The 17,653-nt window shown below is 44.7% G+C and overlaps 1 protein-coding gene across 1 annotated transcript in view; it reads left to right on the top strand.

Annotated features, from left to right (window-relative positions):
* Nucleotides 1-13,224: 13,224 nt before the first annotated feature.
* Nucleotides 13,225-17,653, top strand: part of LPGAT1 (lysophosphatidylglycerol acyltransferase 1) — a 120,932-nt gene continuing 116,503 nt past the window's right edge. Inside the window, exon 1 of the mRNA XM_032319146.1 lies at nt 13,225-13,243. The gene's annotated coding sequence lies outside the window, so the exon portion shown is untranslated. The remainder of the gene's footprint in view (nt 13,244-17,653) is intronic.

Genomic DNA, 17,653 nt, shown 5'->3' with positions numbered 1-17,653 from the left:
GAATTAGCAGCCATCTTTACCCTACCATAGAGGTTTAACCCCATGTTTGTCAAAGTATGCATACACTTGGGTGTTTATGCACAGAAAATGATGGCTGGAAGAGTACATACCAAAATGTAAACAACCCTTATTATCTTTAAGAGGAAGGGTTAACATATGATGATTATTTTCTTATTTATCCTTTCATGTTTTGCTTTTTTCTCCCTGGATTTTCCATAATAATGTATGCTACATTTATTAAAAAGAGTCATTTCCATAAATTGAAAAAATAGATAGAGATTTAAAAACAAATATGAGCCGGGCGCCTGGGTGGCTCAGTGGGTTAAGCCACTGCCTTTGGCTCGGGTGGTGATCTCAGGGTCCTGGGATCGAGTCCCAAGTCGGGCTTTCTGCTCGGCGGGGAGCCTGCTTCCCTCTCTCTCTCTCTCTGCCTGCCTCTCTGCCTACTTGTGATCTCTCTCAGTCAAATAAATAAATAAAATCTTTAAAAAAAAAACAACTAATATAAGCCAAAATGAAAGAAAAATGAAAATGAAAGAAAGGAAGAGAGAGAAAGAAAAAGAAAGGAAGGCACTAGCTTAAATATACACAGCCTTAGTAAAACCATAGCGGCTAGATCCTAGAACAAAGGTCCTAATCCCACTCTCCTCAGCAATCAAACCACACTGGAGTGTTACATGCAGTGCTGGATTCTGAATTCTAAGAAAGATTCACAAAGGGAAACTATACATCAAGATGTGAAAGGGAAGCCAAAGGTCTATAAACTGTTTCTTTTGGAGAAGGATTTAAGGATACTTGGGTTGAAAAGAAGAGGCTTAGTGGGGTGATGATACAGTGAACTGGGCTCTCACTCTAGATGCAGGAGAGTCGCCACGGGAAGAGGCATTAGTTCTGGTCCTACAGAAGCAGGAACATTTAATGGAAGTGACACAAAGGCAGATGTGAGATTCTTCATGCAAAGAACTTTCTAAGTTGTAAAAGAATAAAGCTGGAATGAGCTTCCTAGGAAGGCAATAAGTTCCCTGTTCAAGCACAGACCAGAGGCCATGTCTCAGAGCTCCTCCTGCCTTGAGGAGCTGTCTGACCTAGAATCCCTACCAATTCCCTTCCAAATTCCAGGCTGTATGACAAGTCGGCTCACATGGGAGAGGAAATAAAACACATGACCATTTATTTATTTAGGAAACTTCAGCCTTATCCTGGCTGAAGGCAATGGCCCCAAATGAAGGAGTTCTTGACATTCCTCTAACGAGTCTATAATATTGATGTTGCACTTGCCATGAAAACTTGATAAGTCAACAAAGCACCAAGCGAGCCCTGGATGCATACCAATGTCCAGGGCATGAAGACGTGGTCTCTTGGACCACAGGCTTGAAGTTTAATAAAGAGGAAAGACATAAAAACCACATAGATTTAACATTCCTAAATAGAGTCGTTACAGATGAGTACCTGTGGGGGGTGGCAGGGACCCCAAATCCCCAAATGTAAATGATTGATTTGTAACAGCGAAGACAGCTTGGGGCGGGGGGAACTTTAATTTGTTACTAAGAGGTGAGAAATAAGAGACTGGGTATGGGGGGAGGCCAAGGAAGAAAGGCCTCTCCCCATATCTTTACATTCATGTGATCCGCTCTGGTGGAGGACAGAAGGCTGCATGCCTGACTCTTGGGTTAGGCTTCCCTAAAAATAAGTCACATTTTATCCTTATCGACTAATGTAATTATAACCACCTCCATTTACTAAGGACCTACTATATGGTAGTTGCTTCACATATATTAACTCATCGAATCAATTCTATAACCAGGTAAAGCAATGACTATAATTTTCAGGGATTGGGGCCCAAGGACATGAGGAGTCATGGCTAGCCTCCTTTGGGGTGCTTGCCTAACTCCCATGAACCCTGTGTTTCCTCAGCACCTGTGTGTTCAGCATGAACTCTGCTCTCCTGTCCTTCTCCGAGTCTGAACCCTCCCCTAGGCATCTGGAACTGTGTGCAAAGAGATTCAGGCTTTCCAAGAACTGGGAGCTGTAACATAGAAACAAGGATATCGTGGGTGGTCATCTTCTGTTATGGTGAGACAGAGAGCAGGATAGACAGACAGACAGACAGACAGGGAAATCAGGTGCCCAAAGAGAAAGAGGGAGAGTGCATCACATGATTCCTGGGGATAGTCACCCATTTTCCTGGTCCTATTCCTTCCTGGGACCTGGATGCCTTCCTGCCCTCTAAGATGAAGGGACAGCCCTATATCTTTATGTCACATTGGCCCTTTTCACTTATGCTGGCTTGAAGGTCTATTACTTGCAACCAAGAAGTCGTTAACTGGTACAACTATTTTGTCCAGTTAATGAAGGAGCCAGGCTGCCAACTTGGGTTCATCCACGGGGATCTCCCAGCTCCTTCCGCTCTGCCCCAGAGCGGCGGTGTTGGAGTAACACTTCCTCAAAGAAGGTTGGGTGAGACAGTTTGCTCTCTGGTTCCAAGTGGTTTCTGCACCAATGGGGTGTCATCTGTCTGATAACCAGCTCCCCTCATGAGGGCCAGGGGCCGCCCCCCAGCAGTCCCACTGGCTCATACAGGTAGGAGCTCCCGTCATCACATTGTCCCCAGTCATAAAGCTGTCGCTTTCTGGGTTTTAACGGCATACTTGGGGAAACAGATGCTTTGGGAACTTGGATTTCTGAGGCCCCAGGGGCTACACCAGCCCTTCAGACCCTGTGCTTGCTCCCCGCACGCTGCTGCTTTCACCCTTGCTACCCTTTCTGGAAAGCCTCTTCTTGGCTCTACCCACAGACTTCCTACCTCTTTGGAAACACCTGAACCTTGTACTGCTGTCTGTGATAGCTCTGATGACACCTTCCTGCTTCATTGGCCAGGTGGCTGGTCTCCTGCATCTAGCTGTGGGGGCAGGGTCTGTGTCCTCTTTGTCTTTGTGTCCCCAGTCCCCGTCACCACAGATGGCCCATGGTTTGTGCTCTGTACTTGTGAAGAGAATGACTGAATGAATAAACCCATCTTTAAACAAACTCATTTCTTTCCTAGACTCATTTCAGTCACGGTCTCTTCGTGCTGACCTACTGACTATGCTGTGTTTTACTTCACGAATACTGTGTCTTTTAAGACAATTTTTCCCTCCCTGGTTGATCTTTGTCCACCAGAAGGGCTGTGAAGCAAAAGCCTTCCTCCCACTCTCCTCATCCCCAGCACAAGGCTTTACAATGGGTTCAATTTGTGGGAGGTTGTGTTTTGTGTTTGTGTTACAGAGCTCAAAATAATGATCCACAGGGAGTTTCTCAGATGGCGAGTTTTTACTGTCCTGTCCTTTCCCTCTCTTCTGCTTGTGGGCTCAGGCCCTCTCCTGACAGTGGACAAAGTTCAATACTGGGCTTTGGATTCAACATGAATGACCTTTGGCTTAGGCAGCCCAGACAGGAATTCACTCAAACATCCAGAAATAGAGACATCTGTTTAATTCCCCATTGAACCTGGAAAAATCCATCACATCACATTCCTGAACTTTCCAACGGGACTGAACAGAACACACATGAACATGAGTGGCCATTGGGAGATCACATCTGTCCCCGCCAGGGGGGAAATGGCTGCATGCAGCGCGGTGGGTGGTCTCCCCCCAGGGGGGCCATGTGCACCTGCCTTCGCCCCCAGCTGCCGCAGCTCCGACAGGCTGTGGTCCCCTTCCAGGACAAGGCAGAGACAGTGACTTCTGAAGATGGAACTGGAGCAGACAGTTATTGAGGCTAGACAGGAGAGCAGGACGAGAAGAAGCTGGACAGCCAGGAGAGGGCTTAGGGAGTAGGAAGAAGCTTGTCGGAGGGTTACACTGACAACCATGGTGTTCAGGGTTTACTGCCTCAGTGGGCAATCCTGAACGCTTCTGTGGTGCCCCTGCCTTGCCCTCTGAGTCTTTGGGTTCTCCGGGAGGCCACGGCCCCCTCTGCCATTAGGGATCACACCACCTTCTTTCGGGGGAGCCAGGACAGCCCCTGGAGAGAAATTAACACGACAGAAGTGAGGACAACTGATAGCCAAGTAGGGAAACTGCCCACTTTATGCCAGGCACTGTTGTAGGCTCTTCCTTTCTCTTTCTTCCTTTCTCCCTTTCTTTCCCTCTGTCTTTCTTTTCTAAGAGCCTACCTATGAAATTTTAGACATCTTCAATTAGTACTAATGAGCCCTGTACAGTTAATTTCCTTTTGCTACATCTGGCTTGCTGGAAATTATTTAAAATCTCAAGGCCCCACTGTTTCAGCAAGATGCTTGTGACACTGTTCAGCTTTCCAGCTAATAATCTACACGAGAGGAGAATTCCCTTCTGTATTTCTTTCTGATCTTTCCTGTGGCTCTGATTTTACGATCAATATCTGTAATTTCATTCTATTCTCAGAGCAGAAAAGTAACTTGAAGGCTTGAGATGGAAATCTGGGGGATAATAGAACTGACTGCCGAAGTCTGCTCTTTGCTTTATGCTTGTCACTTCTCCTGGCCTTCCTGATGTTATGGCCAAGTGGCTAAATGCCTTCCAAAGAAATGTGAGCAGAAGCGCTGTGTGCCACTGCCTGGTCTGTACCTTAAGACCAGGGTGTGCCTCCTCCTTGTTCTTTCCCCTCTTCCCACACACTGGGGTCCAATAAGGTCATGACTTCACCTTGACCCTGCAGACAACATCAAGGCCAAGGAGATGGAGAAGCAAGATGGAAGAAACTTGGATCCCTAATGTCAGGTACAGCAGAGCCCCCCACTGCCTGGAAACTCAGCCTGGACTGCTACCTGAGAAAGAACTAAACTGTTCTTAAATCTGTCTTCTTTAAGGTGCAAGATTATTGATGGGTCTCTTTGTTAGAGCAACCTACCCAGACCCTAACTGAAACAAAAATTGGTGTCCAAAGTATAGCATTGCTGTTATAAAAAACCCCAAATATGTGGCATTGGCTTAGCAGTTGGGAGGTAAGCAAATTAATATGGTTTACTAGAAAGCCAGTGTCCTTGCTATGATGAGGTTAAAACATTTGACAAGATCGTTACATGCGATTATTTGAAAGACCAATTGCCTAAGCCCCTGACTCCAGAGGAAGCAGTTGCATAAAACCATGTTGTTAGTGTTTGCTGGCTGCTCCTTCCTGCTTTTTAGTAAGATATTACAGCAAAGTTCTGGCAAAAATCGGTCAGATTGCCAAGTACCCAGAAATATGGATCCAGAAATACAGATCTTCACAGAGTTAGAAAAGTCAATTTCTTCTCTACCCAAAATCAGAGGAGATGACTATAGCTGTCCAGAACAGTTTCCAAAGGTCAATTAAAACTTCTCAGCTGAACTAAGAGGCAGGCCTGTGGCAAAGATGAGGGTCGAAGGATTTGCCCTGAAGTCTGTCATTTCAGATGGACTCAAGACAGACACCGTTGAAATGAGAGAGTGAGTTACTGGTTGATCAAGGTAGTAAAGAAATAAAGCAGCTTTACGAACTATGTTCAGAAAAGAGCTTTGGGAGTGGTGACTGATTCATGAAACTGACTGAAGCTTTCTCAGCTCTTAGGCACTTACATTGCCAAAGAACTTAAAAGTCTCATTCAAAGAAAAAAAAAAAAAGTCTTTAAGACATAAAGAATCCCTGGCCTTGAGCCCTAACATCTGCACCAGCAGGAAGCCAGATGTGAAATTTGCATGGCTCCAAAGGGGGCTTAATCCAGAGTCCACTTCAAATGTTGCAAGAAGGCAAAGCCAGCAGCCATGAAGGACAATGCACATTCCCCTTTTACACTCTACCACCTCCTGCCAGCTTGGGATTAACCATGGTGTTGCATGTAGCCATTGGTCATTCATTTTCATTGCCAAATAGTATTTCATTGTAAGAATAAACCATAATTTAGACATTCGTTTCTGGATATTTAGGCTGTTTCCATTGGTTGCTATCATGTTATGAACCTTCTCTTACATATCTCTTGGTACACATGTGGACAGATTTCTCTAGGGAATATTCTTAGGAGAGCAATTAGTGGGTCATTAGGTTCTCAATAAGGCCAAACTCTTTCATAGTAATTGTGCCAGTTATAGTCCTTCCTGCAGTGTATTTGTGTTCCCTTTGTTTGATACCCTTGTCTACATGTTATTTTTGTGTTTTTGGATATTCCAATTTTGCCTAACTGGTAGAGGTATAATGTTGTTGTTGGGGTTTAATTCACATTTCCTAATTACTAATGAGGCTGAATATCTTTTCATATTATTTATTGGCCATTTGGATTTTCCCTTTTGTGCCTATTCAAAACTTTTGGATAGAGCTATTGGGTTGTCCATCTCTTTCACATTTAATTTTAGGAATTCTTTTAGATAACAATAATTACATAATGTTGCAAATATTTTCTCCCACTATGGAGCTCACCTTTATACTCACTATCTGGTCTCTTGGTGATCAGAAGTACTTAATTTTAATGAAAGCTTAATTTTTTCATTCCTCAGTCTGTATCTCTCTATCTATGGTTCATATTCAGAATCTCTGAGAAATGATCTAATTAGTTGCCCAAGCACAGTATACCATAATATGACTGGGTGATACTCTAATGCCTTTCCATTTCCTAGGTTCTAGGCAGCCTATAGATGTTTGTGTTAGATCAGTGCCTATCTCTGGCCCTATTTACTCTCCCTTAGGTAAGGGAGTGCCATATAAAACAACGAATGAGGGGTGCCTGGTGGGCTCAGTTGGAAGAGCATATGACCTTTACCTCAGGTTGTGAGTTTGAGCCCCACGTTGGCTGGGTCTAGAGATCACTTAAATAAACTTAAAAGAATAAAACAATAAATGATGGGGACAGGTGGAAATTAGACAAAGCTAGTTAACAACGACAACTTACCCTAAAAGGTGATTTGAAGATGGCTGATTGATTAGATGATGGTGATTCCAAAGTTAGCACTAGGAAGTAATAAACTTAAAACTTCATGGAAGTATGTTGAAATAACTACAATTGCAATCTAACACATGCCAGACCAGAGTCTAGAAAAGGAGAGTCAATGAGTTCAGATTTGCCAGTGTTCATCAAGGAATTTCCAAGAGAGAGTAGGACGGGATACACAACATTCTTGTCACTTCAGGAGCTGTTTCAGTTTTAGAAAATAATTATTTGGGACACCTGGGTGGTTCAGTCAATTAAGCACCCAACTCTTGGTTTTGGCTCAGGTCATGATCTCAGAGGGGGTTCTGAGATCAGCCAGGCCTGTGGCTCCGTGTTCCGTGTGGAATCTGCTTGAGATTCTTTCTCTTCCTCTCCCTGTCCCTTCCCCCCACCTCTCTAAGAAATAAAAATTAAAAACCAGCTATTCAAACCAGAAGCTTAGATGAGGAGGGGAGCTGATAGGGACTCGTAGGAGGAACACTGCTCTGCAAACAAGATCTAGACAGTCAGAAGGGAACCATACTAGAAGCATGGGTTTAGCCAACCCAGCAAGCATTTATTGAGTGTCTGCTAGACGACAGATACTGTGGAGGATACAGAGATAAGTTGATAAGAAGATCAAGATCCTGTACCATTTAGGCCTGGTTACGCTGCAAGTCCCAGAGAACTAGGCTCCAATGTAATGAGCAACATTTTTCTTTGGCTCATGTATATAGAAGTTCAGAAGTTCAGTGTAATTCAGTGTGGCTCCTGGGTCACCTGCCCTCTGTGTCCTGATCTCATCTTCAGGTCAGCTTCCCCCTTTGCAGTACAGCTCTTCTAGACACCAGAGCTTCCCAAAGAGAGGAAAGCTTTTTACCAAGGTTCCTTTAGAGAAGCAAAGATGCTCCCCCGTCCCCCATCACCCCGCCCAAAAGCACCCAACAAAGTTCATCTCATTTTTCATTGGCCCAACTGGGTCACATGCTCCTCCCAAAACCAATCCCCTGTGAGAGAACTGTCCTGCACTGATCCATTCAGAAACAAATGCTAGCCTAAACCAATGGTCTTTGCAAGCGACCTGGGATTCCGTCCAGGCAATAAAACCCCGCGTTTTTAGCAGAGGTGAAGGTGAGGCGCTGGAGGCGGAGTTATCCTTCCCCAAAGGTAATGGGCCAGAGAGTTAATACCTGAGGAAAAACCAGGTTACTTCGGAGAAATGGCGCCAAGGATGCTTCGCCATCTTGCAGTCTCAATCTGCGAGGAGTTTAAGGCAGAAGAAGGGGTGTCACCTGCTCATCATGAAAAGTGACAGGAGAGACACAAAGTGCTATGGGAGACTAGAGAAGGCCACTAACGGCACCCGAGGGTTCAAGGAGCTGCGTCACGACAGACGCCAAGGGGGTCGGATCCAGCGCACAGGAGGGCAATGATGTTCTGAGGAGGGAGGCGGGAAATTAGTTCGATTGATAGTAACAGTCAAAATCTGAATGAAAACGGGGAAAATATAGTTGGAAGCTCCTCAAGAAAAAGCCGTGTAGACATCCTCCTCCGGAGTACTCGGGGCCGCGTTCTGAGGAAGCCGGAGACCAGGCGCTGCTGTGAGGCATCGCAGGGCAGCAGGGGTGGTGCGTGTGACGCGCTGGTACTCGGTGACCTCTCAGGGTCCTGTCTGTCTCTGGTCCAGATCTATAAATAGAGCAGCAGCCAAGGTCGCTGAGGGCTTCGTGGGCGTCACTCTCCGCTGCGTGCCTGACAGGCATTAGCTGGTTCCAGCTTCACAGCCGCGCCCCAGAGGGAGTGCTCTCACTGTTCCCATGGAACGGGCGAAGAAACTGAGGCACAGAAAGCTGCAGAGTTCTCCTGAGGAAATGGTTAAATGGGAATGAGCAAAACTCCACAAACCAAAAACGAGTCAGTCTTGACAATGTCCAGATAGGAAGTCCGCACTTAACCATAGGGCACGGGACTGTTCCACGGGCCCTGCCGGCTGAAACTTGAAACTTGAAAGGGGCAACGCGGGCTTTAGAAACAATGAGAAAAATTACCTTTGTTTTGTGACCTTTAAACCTCTGTGTCAAAACATTTAAAATTCTCTGTCGGTTGTAAATGTATTGAGAAATGGGGAAAAAAATAGTAAAGCTGATGTTTATTTAGTACACCGCAATTTCAGACATTAGACACGTTGGAAATAAAAGTATTTTATTTCTGAGGCGCCTGGGCGGCTCAGTCAGTTAAACGATGGACTCTTGATTCCTCTCAGGTCATGATCTCAGGGTCATGAGCTCGAACTCCTTTTCAGGCCCTGCGCTCAAAGGGGAGTTTGCTGGAGATTCTCTCTCTCGCCCTCTCCCTCATCCCCTCCCCCCAATAAAGTATTTTATTTCTTTGTAGAAGAACAAATCAAGAGTAGTTTGAACAGTGCTTGCCTTCTCCTCACATCACATATGATACAGACAGCATTTTTCCTTTTTTTAATTTTAATTTTATTTATTTATTATTTGACAGAGATCACAAGTAGGCAGAGAGGCAGGCAGAGAGAGAGGAGGAAGCAGACTCCCCGCTGAGCAGAGAGCCCGATGCAGGGCTTGATCCCAGGATCCTGGAATTATGACCTGAGCCGAAGGCAGAGGCTTTAACCCACTGAGCCACCCAGACGCCCAAAACAGCATTTTTCTAATGCCTGGGCTAGCTGTCATATTTCTTTCTAAGTTTGGATCAGCTTCCAATGTCTTATCATTTGAACTTTCAAAGTTGTGAAACTCCTCCAAGAGTGCCTTCAATACGAAAATTTTTCCTGCTGTCCCTTCCTCTCAGATGCCATCATCCTTTTCGTCACAACCCCTTATGTCCCTGCCTTTGCCTTCCCTGAGTTCCTCCGGTTCTATCTGCAGTCCCGAATGGTGACACTGCCAACATCTCCACGGTTGGCTGTCCCTCTAGAATTCCATTTCCATTCAGCTCGAATTTCACTTTTCACTTGCAATGTTACTGCTTTTCATTTCTCTGGTGCATTTTCACTTCTGTTGGCCAAGTTTCTCTTTTGATTATCCGTTTCTCTAAAATGGCCTATGGGTTTATTCCTGGGGGACAAGGAGGCAACCCAGCACCTGCCTTCCTGTCTGCTTGTGAGCAACAGATAGGCAGTGACCGATAACCAACCGATGGTCTTGAAGAGCAGGGATGTGACAGATCACTGTGCGTGATGTGCATTGGGTTTTTATGCAGGGATCTGGGCACTGAAGAGCTGGCCAGGGAGCTGGTGCTGTATGTAATTACTCATGGTGAATATACCGCAGGAACTGAAATTCGAACCGTGTTGTGGAGGGGCTGTTGTTATCCAACGAAACCCTGGCAACTGCAATCCATGCGTATCAGAGCCGTGCATAGTGAGGACTGCTTGTACGTGCGAGGCAGGGCAACTACATAATAAAGCTCCACATATCCATCATCTAGCGTCAACAGTTATGAACTTATGATCAACCTCATTTTCTGCAAGACTGCACTCCCTGCCTTATTTTGAAGAAAATCCCAGGCATTTGATCATTCCATACCTAAATATTTCTATTTATAATTCAAAATGGCATTGGAACTTGAGCTCTTAACAATTATACTCTATAGCTTCCCGGGAAAGGGAGTAGACCGAGAGAAATGGAGTAACACATGAACTGTATTTGCTTTATTCATCTTGACAACAGCCTTGTGAAATATTACTGTCTTCATTTTTTCCGATGAGGAAACTGAGGCACAGAGGAGCTAAATCACTTGTCCAAGATCATACAGTGAGTGAGAAACTGAGTCAGGCTTTATATTCCGATCTCCTGATTCCACATCCTGTCTTCTTTTCTGTACAGCACAACTGTCTGGGAGGGCGTCCTGAAACTCCCTTCATCGACTTTCTCCTGTGCCCAACCTCCTGTCAGCCCCCAGCCATGGCCAAGAACTCAGGAAACCATAGATCACCTCCTTCTCTCTGAAGCCCCCTGGGCGTATGCTTCCAGTGGAAAACACAGACAATCAGCAAGGACTCAGGACAAATCCTGGTGCAGATGTTGACTTTTCCCAATCCCGGGGACATGGTTTCCACTGGCACTGAATCATCCCAGGGCCAACTTGCTACATGCTCAGGAGCCTTGGTCCATCAACAACCCTTCCTCCACAGGTGTCTTCTCTGCGACGGACTCAAAGCAAAGCCTCAGGAAGCGAGTTACTGGAGGGAAAGATGATAGGCCCTCCAGCCCCAGGCCTCATCTGAGACTGAGTTAAGCCACTCTCTGCTTCAGGCTTGGACACTTCAGCTCTTGAAGGCAGCACTCCCTGTGCTGAGCCTCTGGCAAGGGAAGGAACACCACCTTAAGTCCTCTGCTACGGTGGCAACAGCAGAGCAGAGAAAAAGCAGGAGGAGGGGAAGGAGGAGAACAAGAAAAAGAACCCCGGCCAGTCTGTGTGTCGGCACCCGTCAGAATTAGGGGCAGGGTTCTAATTCTGAAGGGATCCCTTAAGCACCAAGATGGTAGGCCTTATCATAGCCTCTCTGCTCACTTTTCCTTTCTCGACTACTACAGCTTTCTGATTTTCCTTCTATTCCCAAATTAAAGCATATTTTCTCTCTGGCTTTCCAAGGGAGCTAAGCCAGGTAGGCTCCTTTGCGTTTTGCTACAGCTTGCCAACAGTCCCAGAAGTAACTTCGGGTGTGGCTGGGACAAAAGTACGTAAGAAAGGAGGTAGGAGACACCAAGAACAGAGGGATGGGAAGTTGCCAAAAAAAGGAAGACACGGCCAGGCTCATTGGAACATCTATTTTGGTACCTGGTCCTGTTGCCTTACATATAGCATCCTGCTGATTGAAATAGATGGTTGATATTTTGTCTGACCAAGTTCAGCTCCCCCAACCTCAATTCTTATTTTTGGTAACAGCGTTTAGAAAGACCCTTTCTGGGCGCCTGGGTGGCTCAGTTGGTTGGACGACTGCCTTCGGCTCAGGTCATGATCCTGGAGTCCCAGGATCGAGTCCCACATCAGGCTCCCAGCTCCATGGGAAGTCTGCTTCTCCCTCTGACCTTCTCCTCACTCATGTTCTCTCTCACTGTCTCTCTTTCAAATAAATAAATAAAATCTTTTAAAAAAAAAAAAAAAAAAAGAAAGACCCTTTCCTTTGGGGATTTCCTCTCCCCCTGCATCAGAATCTCCTGGTGGGCCAATACAAACCCCTCCCGCCCTCCCACAAGGGTGGGCATACAACCCAGATATGGCTAATCAGAGACTTCTTTGGGCTTATGTATACTGATATGGAGAAAGAACTGTCCTCTTTCCCTCTGGGTTGCTAAACAGAAATTAATGAAAACAAAGTTATTTACAACCATTGCCCCCACTTGTATGGAGGAAGCTCATTTATAGTAGGATAAAATGAGGGCAATCACAGAAAACAACAGAGTTGATTGTGTGTGTGTGTGTGTGTGTGTGTGTGTGAGTGAGTGAGAGAGAGAGAGAGAAAAGAGAATGATTGAGATAGGGATCTTAGAGAGAGAGATCATAAACAGGCAGAGAGGCAAGCAGAGAGGGGGGGGGAAGCAGGCTCCCCGCTGAGCAGAGAGCGGATGTGGAGATAGGGATCTTTATCTGGCCTTTGCCCATCCATCTATCTGTTTATGAGAAAAGATTGGGAAGTCATCAGAAACTACTTTAGTCTCTGGATTAAATCATAATGTAAACTCTCTTTGCGTACCACTACTTGTCCAAAAATCATTTATTTCGTCAATCGCTGGTGGAGCCAAGATTCACTCCAGGTTTCCCAGTCCTCTGGTTCTGTGGCTGGCCCTCTGCCAATCTGCCTCCTAAAGATGGGTAAAACCTGGTCCTGCCCCAAAGAAACAAAGTCTGTGAGGATGTTAGATCTTTCTAAACCACTACAAAGCACAACACAACACTGTAACAGATACAAATAAAATTCAGTGGGTCCACAGGGGGGTAAACATTTGAAACCACGATGGTGCCTCAAGTCAGCCCAGGCCAACTCTGGAGGATTCCTGAATACTTGGATGCCCAAAGGAACCCTAAAGTAAGTCTGCCTCCTCAGGTCACTTTGGACCTTCACGGACACTGGGCATTTACTGATGTGCAACCAGCAGTTACCACTGCCCTGAACAGAAACTTAACTTCTTTGAACTGTGGCCGTACAGGCAGAGCTCAGCATTGTCTGTGACTCTGCCAATCATATTTACAGTTTACAGTTACCCTGAAACCTTTGCTCTGAAGTTTGCCCCATCCCACGCCCAGTCGCTACTCTGCTGCCTGGTCAGTACAGCTGCATTACTTCCTGCTATAACCACAGTGAGCGTGCGGCTGAGTAGAGTTTGGAGAAAGGTAAGTGTGGATATTTATTTTTCAGGCATTTACCGAGGGAAATGAATTTGCATATGCCATTTACAAGCTATTTGCAAAATGTGCAGTAAATGTAGTTGTTTATTCCTAGAGTCTAAAGCGGTGGTTTTCAACCTTTTCTTTTTCCTCCTTCACTTTATGCTGGGCAAAATAGTCCATAGCCCAATAACCCTTTCCTTTCCCATGTACTAATGGAAAAATAATTCAAGAATATTATTGAGGGGCCATTGCAAGGTATATTTTGGGAGATTAAGTGTACATGTGCTTTACCAGTTGGGACATAAAGGATTCATATTCAAATTGCAATGCATAATTGTCTTTATGTGTAATTACTGGAAAATTAAAAGTCAAAAAATACAGTTGGAGCAAATATGCAACACTGGTTATTTTAACCAAACAAATCACAACTAACTTGATAGTGATAAAGCTAAGTTAACAGCAAATTATAATTAAAAGTCAGAATGGCCACACTTGAAGACATTGACTCACACATGGTGACACAGAGGAATGACAAAGCGCCATCCGGAGAATGTCATCCAGAGAATGTGGGCGAGGTTCCACCAGAACTTTCCCTGGAAGCCAGACTTCTTGGAGGAATATTAAATTAGAATCCTCAATAAAATCTTGTAACTCATTGATTCTGGTTTATGAATTCCAAATTATATTAACCTTTTATAATTCCCTTAGCATGCTATTAGTAAATAGGTCTTAGAGGTCCATAAAAGTGAGCATATGGATTTGTAAATAGTTTGTCCCAAAGGACTAAAGAGAAAACTAAATTTCTTGGGTCAGTTTGAGGCCCACCAGGTGTGCCTTGAGTAGTCTTTGAGAACCACTGGGTGGAAGGTTCTGGAACACAAATGAATTGCTATTTGCAGGAGACTTAGACCAAGGCAGGAGTGAGATATGAGAGGCAGGGTCATTTATTCCAACCTTCTTGCCTTCTACAATAAGAGTTATGCCAGGACCTCAGGAGAAAGCAGAGCATTTCAACCTGACACGGCTAGTTGAGTTAGCTTGGAGGTCAATATGATTTGGAAATTTTCACACTAGTTAATTAAAAAGAGCAACCTCCTCAAAGCCATGAAAATGGATGTTGGCAACTCACAGAGTTATGCTATTTTATTTGTGACTAAAAATTAAATGAAGGAAAAATTAGAAGTAGTCTGCCAGAAAACCTGGCAGGACCGGTCTCCAGAGGAGACAATGCATTGTTTTTCTACCTCAGAAAAGAATATTTCATAATTGTAGCACTTTCAACCTTTCAGAATACTTTTCCACGTTACCTAATCTTTAGTGAGGAGGTGTAATTTCTGAGGTGACCAGAGGATTTGCAGCTCCCGACCTCTTTATTTCCCCTTTTCTCACTATTCTCATTCCTTCTTGGATTCACATTACCTCTTAATCTATCCTACTCTCTTGTTATTTCTGCCTGGTTTCTTAGCTTTAGCAGCTTGTCCAGGCCTTGCTTAGTCTGGATTTTTCAGGGTTTCTCAGAGTTAAAGAGGTGACTAATCCTGGAATCAAAATCTAGTTCAACCTAGATTTGTCAGGTCCTTTAAAAAAAATTCTTTTTGGCTTTTCAAGTGAGTCAAGTAGAACCTTTCATGTAATGTGCCTTCGGTCCTGGATAGATGATCCTAGATAATTAGGCTTATGAATTGCAAGTGATCATGGATGGCGCGGGTCGTCTTACACCTTTAGCCTTCGAGCTGGTCAGCACCAGCTTCCATGTATCTTGGTGGTGGTATGCGAAGTTCAGTAATTTGGGGGGTGTTGTGTGTAGACCCATGTCCTTCACCTCCCACTGTCACCACAATTCATATGTTGGACCTTTATCCCCAGTACTTCAGAATGTAGCCTTATTTGGAGACTGGGTCTTTAAAGAGGTAATCAAGTTAAAATGAGGGTATAAGGGGCACCTGGGTGGCTCAGTTGGTTAAAGCCTCTGCCTTCAGCTCAGGTCATGATCCCAGGGTCCTGGGATCGAGCCCCTCATCGGGCTCTCTGCTCAGTGGGGAGCCTGCTTCCGCCTCTCTCTCTCTGCTTGCCTCTCTGCCTACTTATGATCTGTCTGTCAAATAAATAAATTAAAATCTTAAAAAAAAATGAGGATATAAGGGTGCCCCCCTGCCAGTATGACTGGGGTCATCATGAAAACAAGAAATCTGGACACAGAGACAGACTCAGATAGAGGGATGGCGAGGCTGAGATGTGAGAAGGCAGCCATCTACAAGCCAAGGAGAGAGGCCAAGAGCAGCTTCCATCAGAGCCCTCGGGAGGAGCCAGCCCAGCCGAGGCTGTGATATAGCCCCCAGAACTATGAGACAATACATTTCTATTGTTTAAGCCACTAAGTGGTGCTTTTTATGGCAGTCCTAGCAAACTATCACAGGGAGCAACAGAGACCAGGAGACTAATTTTGCCCACCTCTTCGTGGGATTATTTTAAGATTTGTATCAGCTAATAGATGTCAGAGCGCTTTGAAATAGTTAAAATCACAATGAAGATGAAAGGGATTGGTAAAAACAGAGTAGCACTCCCTACCTACCCTATTTAAAACTACCATTTTTCAAAGTCACCCGCTTAGGGTGCCTGAGTGGCTCAGTCGATTAAGTGGCTGCTTTTGGCTCAAGTCATGACCCCAGGGTCCTGGGATGGAGCCCCACATGGGGCTCCCTGCTCAGCGGGGAGTCTGCTTCTCCCTCTCCTTCTGCCCCTCCCCCTGCTTGTGCTCTCTGCACTCATGGAGGAGTCTCCTTGAGTTTCTCTCTCTCTCCCTCTACCTCTTCCCTCGCTCTCTCTCTTTGTCAAATAAATAATAAAATCTTAAGAAAAAAGTCACCCCTTACATGCAATTTATTTTTCTCTGTATAACTCTTAGCACCTTATGACACAGTATATATTTTACTTATTTGATTATAGTCTGTTTCTTCCCACAAGTATGAACTTTCTATTTTGTTCATTGCTGTCTCCCCAGCACCTAGAACTTGGCCTGGCATGTGGCAGGTCTCCAAACATACTTGTTGGATGAATCATAAATGAATATTCGCATCCACTCATCTTCATCAAGCTACTGCTGACTAATCCTTTAAGATGAAGGAAGAGGTGTCTCCTCCCTTAGGAAATCTCCCAAGGTCATTCTCCTCGTCCTTAGTTTGGGGCTCCTTGTCCATCCTCTTAAATGGGTAATTCCATCACCCTGACCACATCATACTTCCACACTCCCTTACTGTGGATTCTTGAAGGTAGGATCCACTAAAATGTATGTATCCTGTATCCCAAGAAGATAGCTCTGAACCTGAACCTTAGTGGGCTCTCCATACCTGATTGTTGAATGAGCAGGTAACTGGGGAGAGAGGGAAGAGCAGAGAAGGTTCCAAATTGGCTCACTAGGATAGCACATACTGGTGAGGTTGTGGAGAAAAGGGAACCTTCGAGCACTGCTGCTAAGAACGTAATTTGGTGCAGCCACTATGGAAAACATTATGAAGGATCCTCAAGAAATTACAAATAGAACTACCATATCATCCAGTAAGCCCATTTCTGGATATATATCCAATGGAGATGATATCACTATCTTGGAGAGACATCTGTTTTCTCCTGTTCGTTGTAGCTTCATTTACAATAACTAGGATATGAAAACAACATTTTAAGTATCCATCTATGGATGTATGGATAATGAAGATATTGTGTGTGTGTGTGTGTGTGTGTGTCTAATTATTCTTATGTATATATATCATATATGTATATAATGAAATACTACTCAGTCATAAAAAAGAAAGAAATCTTGCCATTTGTAACAACACGGTTGAACCTAGAGGGTGTTATGCTAAGTGAAATAGTTTGATCAGAGAAAGACAAATATTGCATGTTCTCACTTGTATGTAGAACCTAAAAAAACCAAACTCACAGAGACAGAAAGTATGGGGTCTGAGGACTGGGGAAGGTGAGTAGACATTGGCCAGAGTACAAACTTACAGCTCTAAAACGAAGAAGTGGTGACTATGGTTAACAAAATTGTATTTTATATTTGTAAGTTGCTAGGAGACGAAGTCTGCAATGTTCTTACCACAGTCACAACAACAAAATGGTAATGATGTGAGGCAATAGATGTGCTAACTAGTCTTGTGGTGATCAGCCCGTAATATGCATATGGATCAAATCATCGCATGATGCACCTTAAACCTAACACAATGTTGTATTTCAATTACATCTTAATAAAGCTGGTGGGGGGGGGGGAATCAGAAAAAAAGAAGAAGGAGCTCACTAGGGTGCGGACCTTGTAGCCTAGGCTGTACCCACGAGCAGCCAACAGTAGTGAGCCCCCCAAAAAATGCCACCCTCACGTGCTGTTTTGGGGGCCCCAGAGAAGACAACAAGTTAACTGTG

This window comes from Mustela erminea, chromosome 17, assembly GCF_009829155.1.
Source record: "Mustela erminea isolate mMusErm1 chromosome 17, mMusErm1.Pri, whole genome shotgun sequence".
In the NCBI taxonomy this organism is placed as follows: Eukaryota; Metazoa; Chordata; class Mammalia; order Carnivora; family Mustelidae; genus Mustela; species Mustela erminea.
Note: the sequence above shows the minus strand (reverse complement) of the source record. Positions and strands in the feature narration are given on the sequence as shown.